At 44.9% G+C, this 12,482-nt stretch overlaps 1 protein-coding gene across 7 annotated transcripts in view; it reads left to right on the forward strand.

The window, feature by feature from the left end:
- Positions 1-12,482, forward strand: part of LOC148641195 (protein Aster-B-like) — a 188,290-nt gene that overhangs the window by 45,035 nt on the left and 130,773 nt on the right. The window lies entirely within an intron of this gene.

The following is a 12,482-nucleotide window of genomic DNA, read 5'->3' on the forward strand; positions in this document are numbered from 1 at the left end:
AAAAAAGCTTTCATGTTGACGCATCATTTTCATCTTCCAGGTGCTTTGGCGAAGCAAAAAATGCTATGATTTATAGTTAAAAATTTGGAGATTTTAAATTAAGGGTTGTGATGTTGCAATACCTTTATAAAGTAGAGCTGCTACATCTTTAGGATACCTCAGTGCCTGTATGAGTTAATATAGTATCCTGCTCGTGTATTTCTGGTCTCCTGTCTATCCCCCAAGCCCTTCTACACTCTATGGGTGACAGGGCCTTCTGCTGTGTCCCAGAGCTCTGAAACTCTATCCCTAAAGATAACAGAGTCACCTTCCCTAAACATCTTCTTTAGAAGGGCGGTTATTGAACTGGTTCTTTGTGGCCCGTTGCTTTCCTGCTGTATTCCATACTCCCATCTACTGTCTCATCTCAACGCGAATCTTTGTTGTTGTTCTGTAAAGCGCTTTGAGAGGCCACTCTTAAAGGTGCCGTATAACAATAAAATGTATTATCTTGATTATTAAGGTAATGATGCAGCCAGAACCTGGGTATCTTGGAAGTTATGAACATCAAGAGAAAAAAAAACATTTGAAAATCAGCTTTGTGCCACACAGCAGTGACATTGAAATGGAGCACAAGAAACCCAGATCAGAGGCCTCGAGACATCCCTTCTGCTCTTGGCGAATTGACACATGTTCTATTGCTCCTCGGAACCCCCGCGCAAGAGATGTGCTGGGTGGTGAAAACTGGCTTCATTTGATGCTCCTGTTGCCAATTAGTGTGAGACAGCAGGGCGGCGCAGTGGTTAAGGCCCCTGGTTCATAGTCTCAACATTGAGGGTTTGAATCCAGTAACAGCCTCAGCTGCATACAGAAAATGGAGGCAGATACTATATATAGTAGGTCACTTTTGACAAAAAGTGCCAGACAAATACAGGGCGGAGCTGTGACTCAGGATCTGCGCCTGTGGCTGGAAGGTTGCCAGTTCAAATGGCAGAGGACTCCTGCTCCGTTGGGCCCCTGAGCAAGGCCCCTCACACCAATTGCTCTGTATAAATGGCTGACCCTGCGCTCTGACCCCAGGCTTCTCTCTGAGCCTGTGTGTCTCATGGAGAGCAAGCCGGGGTATGTGAAAAGACAAATTCCTAATGCAAGAAATTGTATACAGCCAATAGAGCAATCTTATCTTACAGTAAATATAGAAGCTGCCATTTTGACTGTGTGAGTTGTTTGTTTACGATGTGTGGTTTCTTTTCGTCTCCCCCCTTGTTGTTTGTCATAGTGTGTGTGGGACGAGCAGTGCCCTGCTACTGCGCTGGCACTCTGTGGGTGTCTGTTTCACAACTACTGTGCCTTCCTTTGAAAAATTTAAACAGGGCTTATCTGATAGTGTTAAACACCACTGATGCTTGATAAATGAGCCGTTATGTTTTTTTTATCTCAAGTCTCGAATCTGTTGACACATTTAATGATAAATAAAGCAGCTGTGGATTCACATGACTAGATGAAAACATGCGTGATGAAGTGTTTTGTTGTGCATTGTGGATTTTTCCTGCCCATTTCATTGTGTGTTAATGCAGTCAGGACAGCACAAAGAAAGCTAGCCAGGTTATTTTCTTCTTGTTTCCCAGGTGTCTGTCCTGTTGGTTTAGAACTTGGGAACCAAAGATTATTCTCAATAATCTCAAGGAAAAAGCAAAGCAAAAATGTTAGAGCAAAATCTGACTTTTAAAAACAAAGCAGATTGTAACTGTTATACGTAAAATAAAACCGCGCCTTCAGAAAATGCGGATGAAAAGCCACAGTCTGTCAGAGTGATTATCTATTGTCGGTCCCTGGCGACAGAGATAATGGCTTGGACAGTGTTCATTAATGGTAAATCCCCTGCCTGATTTTCCTTCTTTCTGTGAGACTCAAACCCACACCAAGTGAGGGTTCAGAGTCAAAGAGCCAGTAATAACAGGAGGGCAAACAATGGCCGATCCTGACACATCTCTGATGACAAACCTTCAGTGGAAAAAATGCTGCATCTGAGTCAGGCTTCCAAAAGCTATGAAAACAGGTACACTTTGCAGTTACCATCTTTATGAAGCGTTCTCTTTGATCTATTTTTCCTTGCCTCACAGCAGCCCTGCTTTGAGAGAAAATGCCCTCCTGTGTTCATTACAAATTCCTGGGTCCATTGCAGCAATGATGGCTAAGCCCTAAAGCTTATAGAGGTATGAGGGAAAGACAGGGAGAGGGGATGAATATCCTGAGCGCAGTTCCTTCAGTGAACAGGAAGTTACAAAGACTCTTTCATAACGTTAACCCCTCGAGGTTAGATATGAAATTATGGACTCGATCGTTCAAGACACAATCAGAGCTGAACAATTGTGTTCTGTGAGCAGCCTGTGTTAAAACTCACAGTCTCACGTGGTTGGTTATGTCACAGAGATGGTGTAGATCATGTTATTGTCTGAGGCCATTTTGTAATTCCTAGGTTTTAAAGCAGTAAATCCTTCAAGGACAATTAGGGTTGTTTTATTTCTAAATTATGAGGCTAAAGCAAAGCATAAGTCAGTAACTTTAAAAACCTGTAGTAGTTCTGTCTTATCCACTGCTTTCAGTTGAGATATTGCTCTGTTATAGTAGTATTTTTAATTAGAAAATTGGATGCTGAAGTTCACTTGGCAATAACGAGTAATTCTGAAATCTGGTTTCTATTAAAATATTAATCTATTAAGATATCCTCTGGAAAATATACTGTATGTCTGTCATCTGCTGAAGAACAGACTACATTTGTCGATTCAGTTTTATATTTTAAAAACAGGGCTACTGAAGCAAGCAGGAATCTTGATTGATACAGTAGGTAACAATAACAATACCTTATAGCTCAAAGGGCTTCTAGGTATTTACAAGCAGGTCCGAGAGAGAAGAAAAAAACTAATAATAATAAAATTGGATAGATCCTTATGGAAACCTCCATCTATCTGTCCATTAAAGGAAAGCTGTTTTTTCCTGGTGTGGGTTATACAACCCAGAGCCTGTCCTGGAAGCACGTAGCACAATGCGGATCGGTGCTCTGGGCAGGACCTGGCACCTGGCAATCCTGCGGACTCCACACAGAAGGTGCCCTAGTCCAGAATCGAACCCGGGACCCAAGAGCTGTGAGGCAGCAGTGACAACTGTAACACCCCCATGCTGCCATTAATTGAAAACTAAAATCTGAAAATAGACAAATGTATTTTTATAGTGCTCACAATGTGATTAATTATACAGTGGGTTACAGGCCCTAAAGCTATTATTGGTGCCTACGTAACAGTGTGACTTGATTAATGCTATGAGGTTGCATAACCTAGTCAATAGTACATTTTTAGAAACCCCAGTGTTCTGAGATTAGAAAGTACGAGCAGTAGAGGGGAAGAAAAAAGCACACTGGACTAAATACAGAGTCAGGAACTCATGAGAGGTGGGACTTCTTTTCTATATTTGAAAGGCCAGCTTGATTTTCTTGCACTTCTGTCTAGTGCACTGAGCCGTCACGCCCCACACCAGTCCTGAACGTTCACCCTGGCCTCCTCTGTAGCATGGGAGTTGAAAACCTGGAGCCACGAGCTGCACCCGTACCTGATCCCAGAGGAGAAGGATGATTCCAAGAAGCTCCTGTGGTTAGCCGAACCAAAATGAAAGCACAAAGCTGTCACGGACGCCCAAAGGGACTAACCGTGGAGAGCAGGAGAACGGATAAAGACCCATATGCGTAGCGGCGGGACGGGAAAAGGGCCCGGGCTCGTTAGTGCAAAGAGTTCAGGAATGCCGTATAGAAACCAATGCCCTCAGGGAGCGGACGTGGGGCGATCTGGTGCTAGGCGGGTCTCAGGACATCCGAACGTCAATGCTGAGCGCGGGCAGAGTGCAAGACCCGGAAATATATAGCCCAGGGGAAAGAGAGGGACCGGAAGGACAGCAGGCAGGAAACTAGGGACAGGACAGAGTGGGAGCGCCCTCTGGCTGCAGAGGGCGTGACAAAAGCAAGACCTAATTTAAATTAGAATAAAATAGCTTGAAGGTGCAACAGGTGAGGTACTGTAGGAGGTTTTTCGTGAATTTCCCTTCCTGTCTGCGGAGGGATACTCAGTAGTTCGGGTGGGTAGCTGCGTCAGCATGCGTAGGCTGCAAAGGAACAAGTCATAGGTTTATTCCATGCTGAAAAGAGAAGAAAGAAAACAGCATTTTAACTGTGGAGCCTTTAAGTGTAAGGGATACTAAGTAATAATAATAATAATTGCTTACACTTATATAGCGCTTTTCTGGACACTCCACTCAAAGCGCTTTACAGGTAATGGGGTCTCCCCTCCACCACCACCACCAATGTGCAGCATCCACCTGGATGATGCCACGGCAGCCATAGTGCGCCAGAACGCTCACCACACATCAGCTATTAGTGGGGAGGAGAGCAGAGAGTAATTAAGCCAATTCATAGATGGGGATTATTAGGAGGCCATGATTGGTTAAGGCCAATGGGAAATTTGGCCAGGACGCCGGGGTTACACCCCTACTCTTTTCGAGAAACGCCCTGGGATTTTTAATGACCACAGAGAGTCAGGACCTCGGTTTTACGTCTCATCCGAAGGACGGCACCTATTTACAGTATAGTGTCCCCATCACTATACTGGGGCATTAGGACCCACGTGGACCACAGGGTGAGCGCCCCCTGCTGGCCCCACTAACACCTCTTCCAGCAGCAACCTTAGTTTTTCCCAGGAGGTCTCCCATCCAGGTACTGACCAGGCTCACACCTGCTTAGCTTCAGTGGGTTGCCAGTTGTGAGTTGCAGGGTGACATGGCTGCTGGTAGCTTGGTTCAAGCACAAGTAGCTTGGTTCAAGCACAATTCTGGAAATATACTGTATATATAGAGGTGCCACCAGTAACCGTGCAGGCCTGTGTGAAGAGTATGTCCATATGTCAAAGAGTCTGTAGATTTGGTAAGTGATGCCAGTCACTATCAGGCAGTTGGGTTTAAATAAAAACATACAGTAGGTACAAACAGGCCTGTTTATTATGTTGATCGTGAGCTCAGTTTCTTACCCTAGCAAGAACAAGGGCATGTTGTGTTAAACCTGAACCACAAAAAAAATGAACATCCACTAACATCCCTGTTTCACCTGTCTCTTGCCGAAAATGAGTGCTGTTGATGGACTTTGGAGTCTCCAGAAATTCCTTTCAGGAGAGGCAGCCCAGCTACAGTACCAGCTTTTCCTCATTAGAACCAATCTCGGTTTTGTTCATCAATTGATCTGAGACCTTGAGTGTACAGTCTGGATTTCCCAAGAGATCCAGAAGGGCTGCCTGGGAGACGTGGGATTCTCACTTGCGTCATGGAAGCAGAGGGCTAGGCAGCTGTAAGCACCAGCACGGCCCCCCCCCGCTCCTAATTCCCACTTGAGGTCGATTGATTAGAATGTAATACAGTCAAACCCAGGCTTCTGACGCCCCTCTTTCAGAGCAGCTGTCAAAACCTTTAAAATCGCTCAAAAGCTGAAACCACCAGAAGCCCCTTGTTGTGTTCATTTTGCCCCGGTGTACCAGCGACTTCAAAGCCTCGGGGGGCAACCTTTTTTATCTCCCCTTTCATCTTCCTTTTCTTTCAAGGGAAAATGTCTGCACAGCACCCGGAGCCGTGGAAATATTGTACTTTAATTACGTGGCGCGATCGCACACGCCTCCCCCTTCTCAGTGGCGATTTGAAAACCTCACAGCTGGGTTAAAACAGCAGTGTGGGCTCAGCTATTTCAGGACTCCATCCCCGGTTTGCTGGTCATTGTTCCTGTGTGTGTGGCATTTGACAGAGCTGGCTTCATTATCGAGGGCTTACTTTCATTAACTGTTAAGATGAATCTATTACTTAACCGTCAATTAAGTCAATGAATCACTATCGTTAATTAGCGTTGGTAAGCTATGGAGCTCTTTCCTGCTTTGGCGAGCTTTTTTGCAGTTTTTTCCGCATGTGTTTTAAACACAGTGTGAACAGTAGCCGCATTCCCAGGATTATTTATTTCATTTCATATCAAAAGGGCAGTGAAACGTGACCTTTAAAATAACATCTATAAAAAATGATATCTTGGGATGTTTGTTTGTTTAGCGATTCCTTCAGGTTTTGTTATGTGGACTGTGATTTGTGCACTTAACCCCAAATCCTCTCCTGCAGTGCTAGACAGTTTGAGTCTGGGTGTGACCTGCGATGGACTGGCGTCCTGCCCAGGCTGTATCTTGCCTTGGGCTCATTGTCCCACGGCATTTCTCCAAAAGAATAGGGATGTAACCCTGGTGTCCTGACCAAATTTTCCATTTGCTTTTTACCGATCTTGGCTTCCTAATAATCCCCATCTTTGAACTGGCTTCATCTTCATCCCCCTCCCATTGCAGATGTGTGGGGAGAGTACTGGCGCATCATCCAGGTGGGGCTGCACACTGGTGCTGGTGGAGGGGATCCCCATGACCTGTAAAGCGCTTTGAGTGGAGTGTCCAGAAAATTGATATATAAATGTATTATTATATACTGTATATAAGAGAATTATTCATTATTATTGTACCAGTTGGGAGATATAGTTAGAGTGGCCCCTGATGGTAGGAGTTGGTAGCACAAATGGGTAGTACTGTACAAGAGCACAGATTTCTCATTCTTACACGCAGGCCTGACCCTTGTGGGGAACAGTAGCCTCTTGGCTTGGCAAGCTGATCACCTGTGTTGGACTCCTAGTGCCACTGGGGCCCCTTATACTCCGGGACGCTCTCGGACAACCTGACCTGACTGTACTCTCCCATCAAGCAGCTTCTATTACAGTACATTTTGGGATAGCATTTTAGGGGCGATGATGATGATGTAATAAATGCTCAAGAATTCAGTATTAGGCTATTTCTTGCAATGGGCATGAATCAGTTCCTGCCATGTTATTAACACTCTGTAAATGTTTTGTTACTATATAACTGGTTATAAAGAATCTATAAAAGGAATTTAGATCCTCTCATATGAAGTTCTACCCTTTTTGGTTTGACTGAATATCTCCATGTTTTGATGCTGATTTGACACTACAGGTACTAAATTTATATTTCTTTGTTCTTAATCAAAGGCATGTGGTTATTTACAGCTTTATACGGTATATATGTGTATGTGGGCGTGATATTGTAGCCTGTCTGTTCACGATCAACCAAACAGGCCACTGAAGACAGCAAAAAGATGTACAGTATGTACAAAAGCCTTTTGATGTCTAAGGAATTGGTATCCGTTTTCAGCATTTTTTTATTTAAAAAATAAAAAAAAATCACGGGTTACATCATGTCAAAATAAAACTTACAAATCTAGAAAAGACCTGTTTCACATTGTTCTTCAGAGAGCAAATTAGAGGAAGATGAGATGCTTTAATGATTTCTTCACTGATATATCCCTGATGACACACAATGCCTTCAGTTTGATTTGTTATCTGTGAAAGCCATGTGGCATTACAATCCTCTACTTCAAAACATCTTTGACACATTGTGACTCAAGAGGTTTTAGTATTCACAAAGTGCAGATAGTGATCAATGAGAAGGATCTGGTGCAGCAGAGAACTGAAGGGACTGGCATTACTGATTTTGATCAGCCACAAACAGCTCCTCAGCTGTTTTATTCATGTATTCTGAGCCCACGTTCATTTTTTCAGGTTGATTTCACAAACAAAATGTAAAAATAGTTCCTTGTGGTTAAACACCTTTGCTTTAAAACAAGGATCTCCCATGCCAGGCCTGGCTAGTCACAGTTACTGTAAATCACCAGTTACTAAAGATATGGAACTGTTGTTCTGCTGTGATCAATTAAAAAGGTGATTTTATAAATCAAATCAAATAAATAATTTAGAGATCATTTAGGACTAATATGTAAGTGCAGTTCACCCTTTAAAGATCAGATTGATTTTTATTGAACATATTACTTGATTGTTTCACCCATAACTTCATCAGACTAACTGAATTGGGGCTCTCCAGGGCTAAAGGTGGAGATCCCCGCTTTGAACAATCAGATTCGTGCTGGTGGGCGATCTCCCCATCTGCCTTATTTTCTGTAAAGGGCGGCTCGTCCACAGGGAGAAACTGATGTGTGCGAGCTTGTTTTTCCACCTCCGACTTCTAGCATAGACACCGGCAAACCTGCAGCGATCTGTACCCTATGGCAAAACCCACAACCATTTTTATTTCATCCATCCATTTTCTTACCTGCATTATCCAGTACAGGGCCGTAGGAGTGCCAGAACCTAGCCTGGCAGCAGATGGAACAAGATTGGGACACACACTGGACAGGGGAGACACAACACCAGGGCCATTTTCCCCCCAGAAGGCCATTATCCTACCAGTATGCCCTTGGTTTGTGGGAGGAAACCCACACAAACATGGGGCACACATACAGACTCCACACAGACAGTGCCGTGCTACCCACTGCTCCATCATGCCACCCTTCTTCTCCACCAGTGTATTACTATTGTCGTATTTATATGAGACTTTGGAGCCTTGTGTATCGAGACTGTTTCTACGGTATCTCGTTTTGATTTTTAAAAAATACAAATATCTAAACTTTCCATTTTTCGGTGCTTTGTGAAAAAGACTGCAAAGCCTGCTGTTCCAGCTGAGCGAATCACGGCAGACGGGGGTGTTGCATATTCTTAACAGCTTGTGTGTTGGAAACCCACAGGCTCATCTGTTACATCCATTTAAGAGCGGGCATTGGCTGGGCTACATTTGTGATTCATTATTTGGATGTTCAGTTCAGTTCCTGATCAGTCTGAACATTAATTAAGTCAGTATTAGAACATACATAATGCGTACTGCAATTTAGAGGCACAGTGTATTTTATTAAAGAATTGCAGGGCAGAGAGTGGATAACAATTGGACTGTGTATTGATTTCTGTTCTATCAGTATAATTCAGTAGGTGCTGTCTGAAGCATAATGACAGCATAAACATTGCATTCAGAGAGTATAAACGTTTCTTCAGCTGAATCTCAGGTCAGGTCAGTCTAAACCTGCTTCCTCTTTTTAAGCATTTGAGCAGCAGAAAGAGGCCTGTAGCATAAAAACTGAACTGAAGGGCTATTTTAAAATGCAGAACTGAGGACTACCTGACTGCCTGGGTGTTTCCACTGTTGACGGGAACCGTCAGCGCAGCTGCTCGCCAATCCCTGATGAAGGTGGGAAACAAGGGTCAAGTGCCTTCGGTCGTGGTCGTTTCCGCTCACCAAACTCAGAAATCCATCTCAGAAAATGAAGGATTGAGCACAGGGATACTGCGGATGAAAATGAAATTCAAAAAACATGTATTCCCACTGCCTTTAAAAACCCCCATTTGCAGCTGGTAATCTTTGACTCACAGTAGCCCGTGGGTTAACATCAAAAACTGCTTTATTGCTCTGTAAATCTTCATCTGTCATACCTAATACGTATAGCCAATTGAGACGGTACTTTGTCATGAGGATCAAATAATAATAACTGCACTTGTACAGTATCACACTTTTTCATCCCAGTAGTTCCCAGAGTGCTTCACTTACAGTGGGGTTCCCTCCTTATCTGTCACAGAAGTGCAGCCCTCTTTTGGGAAACACAGGTCTGCCATCAAGCCCCACGGCACAGAAGAGGTCACTACATGGTCACTACACCTTGGGGAACGAATACATTGCCCGACTGTCCAGTTGCTCAGCTCTATTCCGGAGTCACCATTCGTAAGAGAAGTGGAAGAACAGGGCAGCAGGCACCTTTTGACAGGAGCAGGGAAGATAAAATATCTCATGATGACAGTCGGGAGCATCATTAACAAGCTGTAGTGTGGCTGAGCATCTCATTAGACAGTTAATGCGGTCCGGACAGCCCACCACTTGCTTTAAACATAACTCATCTTTCAAGACGCAAGGCGAATATGTCTGCAGGACAAACAGCCGCTCTGTAAAGTATGACAAATGATAGTGCCCTTAAAACAGAAAACAAAAACGCAGGGGAAATGAATGCTGGCACACACAGAAGGGCATTCAAGGGTAGCATTCAGACCAGAGCCACACCGAGGGGGTGGAGGAGACAGCAGCTCCACACTGCAGTCCAGGCAGTCTGAAAGGTCTTGATTTGTATTCTGAAAAAGGAAAATGATCATATTTGCAAGGCATGTAGACAAGAATGCATGACTGGGCACTTCCAGAAAGTCCCTGAGTCTGCTTCGGTCTGATGGCTCAGCGAAAGTGTGATCAAAGTTCACAGGATTCTTGTGCTTTCGGCTTTATTTGCTTGACATTAGATCCGCGCAGTAACCTTGTACTAGAGCTGTCCCGGAGTCTTTATTTCTCTGAAACAGTGTCTAGTCATTGCCTACAGTATGTTAAGACACACCTGTGGCACACGAGCACAGTGCCTTCCCATGCCTTATGTATGACATGTCTTTCACATGTGGGCCATAACCGTTAGCTTGAAAAAAGAACTGGCATTGCACTGTAATGTAAAGTGACATGCTGGCAAGAACTGTCGGCACGGGTTTGCACATTTCCAGTGATTTCCAGTGCCCAATCGCCATCCACTATGGTCTTTCTGCAAAAGACAAGACATAAAGCAACTTAAAGCACCATGAAATATTCTCTCTCGGCTCCTGGAGTTTGGAATTTCCTCTGTTTTATTGCTCTCCTTTTTTTCACTGCATGCTCAAGAGCATACAGTGTAGTAACAATTATGCTGTACAGTTTGGGGGATATCAGTGAAAAAAAAAAAAACAGAAAGATGTTGTTACCAGGCAACAGACTCCCAGGTTGCAAGTCTGTAAAAATAGATCCTGGCATCCGAGAGTACAACTGCTCATTTAATTGCAGTGATTTGATCATGTGAGCAGTGAACTGTAGCACTATGGTGCCAGAGTACATTACACTACACAGGTCCTGGGAATCATAGCCAGTGTGCTCTCACAAGACATGAACATACTGTATGATACATTAACATTTTAATCATTCCAAATAGGAAAAACTGCGCAGGCAAAGTATAGAGAGGTAATGTTCTTAGTGTTGCACAGCCTGGAATGAAACTCCACTGCGTCCAGCCTCTCATCTGTCTTAAAATTAAACTGTTTCTATCCTTTTTTTACCTTGGCAGTTTTTTTTAGGTTAGTTTCTCAATAGGGAAAAACTAGCTAATCAATCGAAAGATCCCACCCAGCCATTTCTTGAAAGTAGCCAGGGTATTGCCTACAACAACATGGATGGGCAGCTTGTTCCACACCCTCACCACCCTTTGTGTAAAGACATGCCTCCTGTATCCAATTTAGTCTTGTCCTTCCTACCAGCAATCAGACGTGTTTCTCGCTGGGATTTCTTTTGGTCTTGGTTTACAGGTTCTTTATTTGTGAAGTGCAGACTGCCCTGTGACAATACTGGTGCTGTACCTTTCTCTTGGGATGAAGAAGCCGGTGCTTTCTGCTGTGTGTGATTTGTACTTCTGAAGCCGCGACCGACTGGGAAACGTTCCGAGCGGTGCGCCGCGTCCCGGGAATCTCCATGTGGCCAGAGCCCACCTGCCGTTCCCGCGCGGCGGTGACACAGGAGCTCTGTGGGTCGAGCTGAGCCAGAGCTGTCTGGAGCACAGACGCAGAGAGGGGCTGAATGGGGCCCAGTGTGCGAGATGAACGAGCTGGTCTGCGGGGACTCGGGACTCGGGACTCGGGACTCCGGGGGGGTTTGGCAGCCGTGACATTTTCCAAGAGGAGCTACAATTGTGTTGCCTTGGAAAGAAAGGGGACCGGTGCCGGGCCTCGGGCCTCGCGCTGCCGTCGCTGACCGGGACTCCACGCCCCCCCGTCCTGTCAGCCTGTCCCCTCTGTGTGGTGGGTGTGTCTGCTGCTCGCTCGGTCTTTGAGCTTCGGGCATTCAGAGGCCCCTGGCAGAAGGAGATTGGAGATGCGAGTACGGTGTGTGTTGTGTGTATGTTATGTTAGGGTTTATGGTGTGAAGTGGCATTGGGAGCTCTCTGCTGGTCGTTGAAAGCACACACCCCCGTGTCAGTGAGCCAGGTCTGATAGTGCTTGCTCTGCCCAGTCTCAGCTGTGCCACAGGGGGGGACGTCAGACCTCCTTCACCAGCACCAGGCTTTTACTCCCGTCAAGGAAAAGACCCCAGACTCAACATTGATGCTATTCAGACAAACATCTTCATTATTTTATTATTAAGCAACAGTAAATGGTCCCCACGTGTTCTTACTGTATGTGTTTCAGATGGTCTTCCAGCCGTAAGCTTAGATCCGATCTGCTTACAGTATAGTGCATTCATACTTTAATCTAACGTTGTTGATGTCGTCAAGTCACGCTACAGTATTATTATTTTTTTCATTAGTTTGTCGTGTTTCAGATGGCGCCTCTAGCGCGGCTGCTCTGCACGCTGAGCGCTGATGTGTCTTTGAAAACAGCACTGTACATAAGCGGTGATCCCCCCCTCCCGCCCCAACAGGACACGCGTCCGACTAAACTGGCTGAGGTCCGA

The sequence above is a fragment of the Lepisosteus platostomus genome, chromosome 25 (genome assembly GCF_059453375.1).
Source record: "Lepisosteus platostomus isolate fLepPlt1 chromosome 25, fLepPlt1.hap1, whole genome shotgun sequence".
Classification (NCBI taxonomy): domain Eukaryota; kingdom Metazoa; phylum Chordata; class Actinopteri; order Semionotiformes; family Lepisosteidae; genus Lepisosteus; species Lepisosteus platostomus.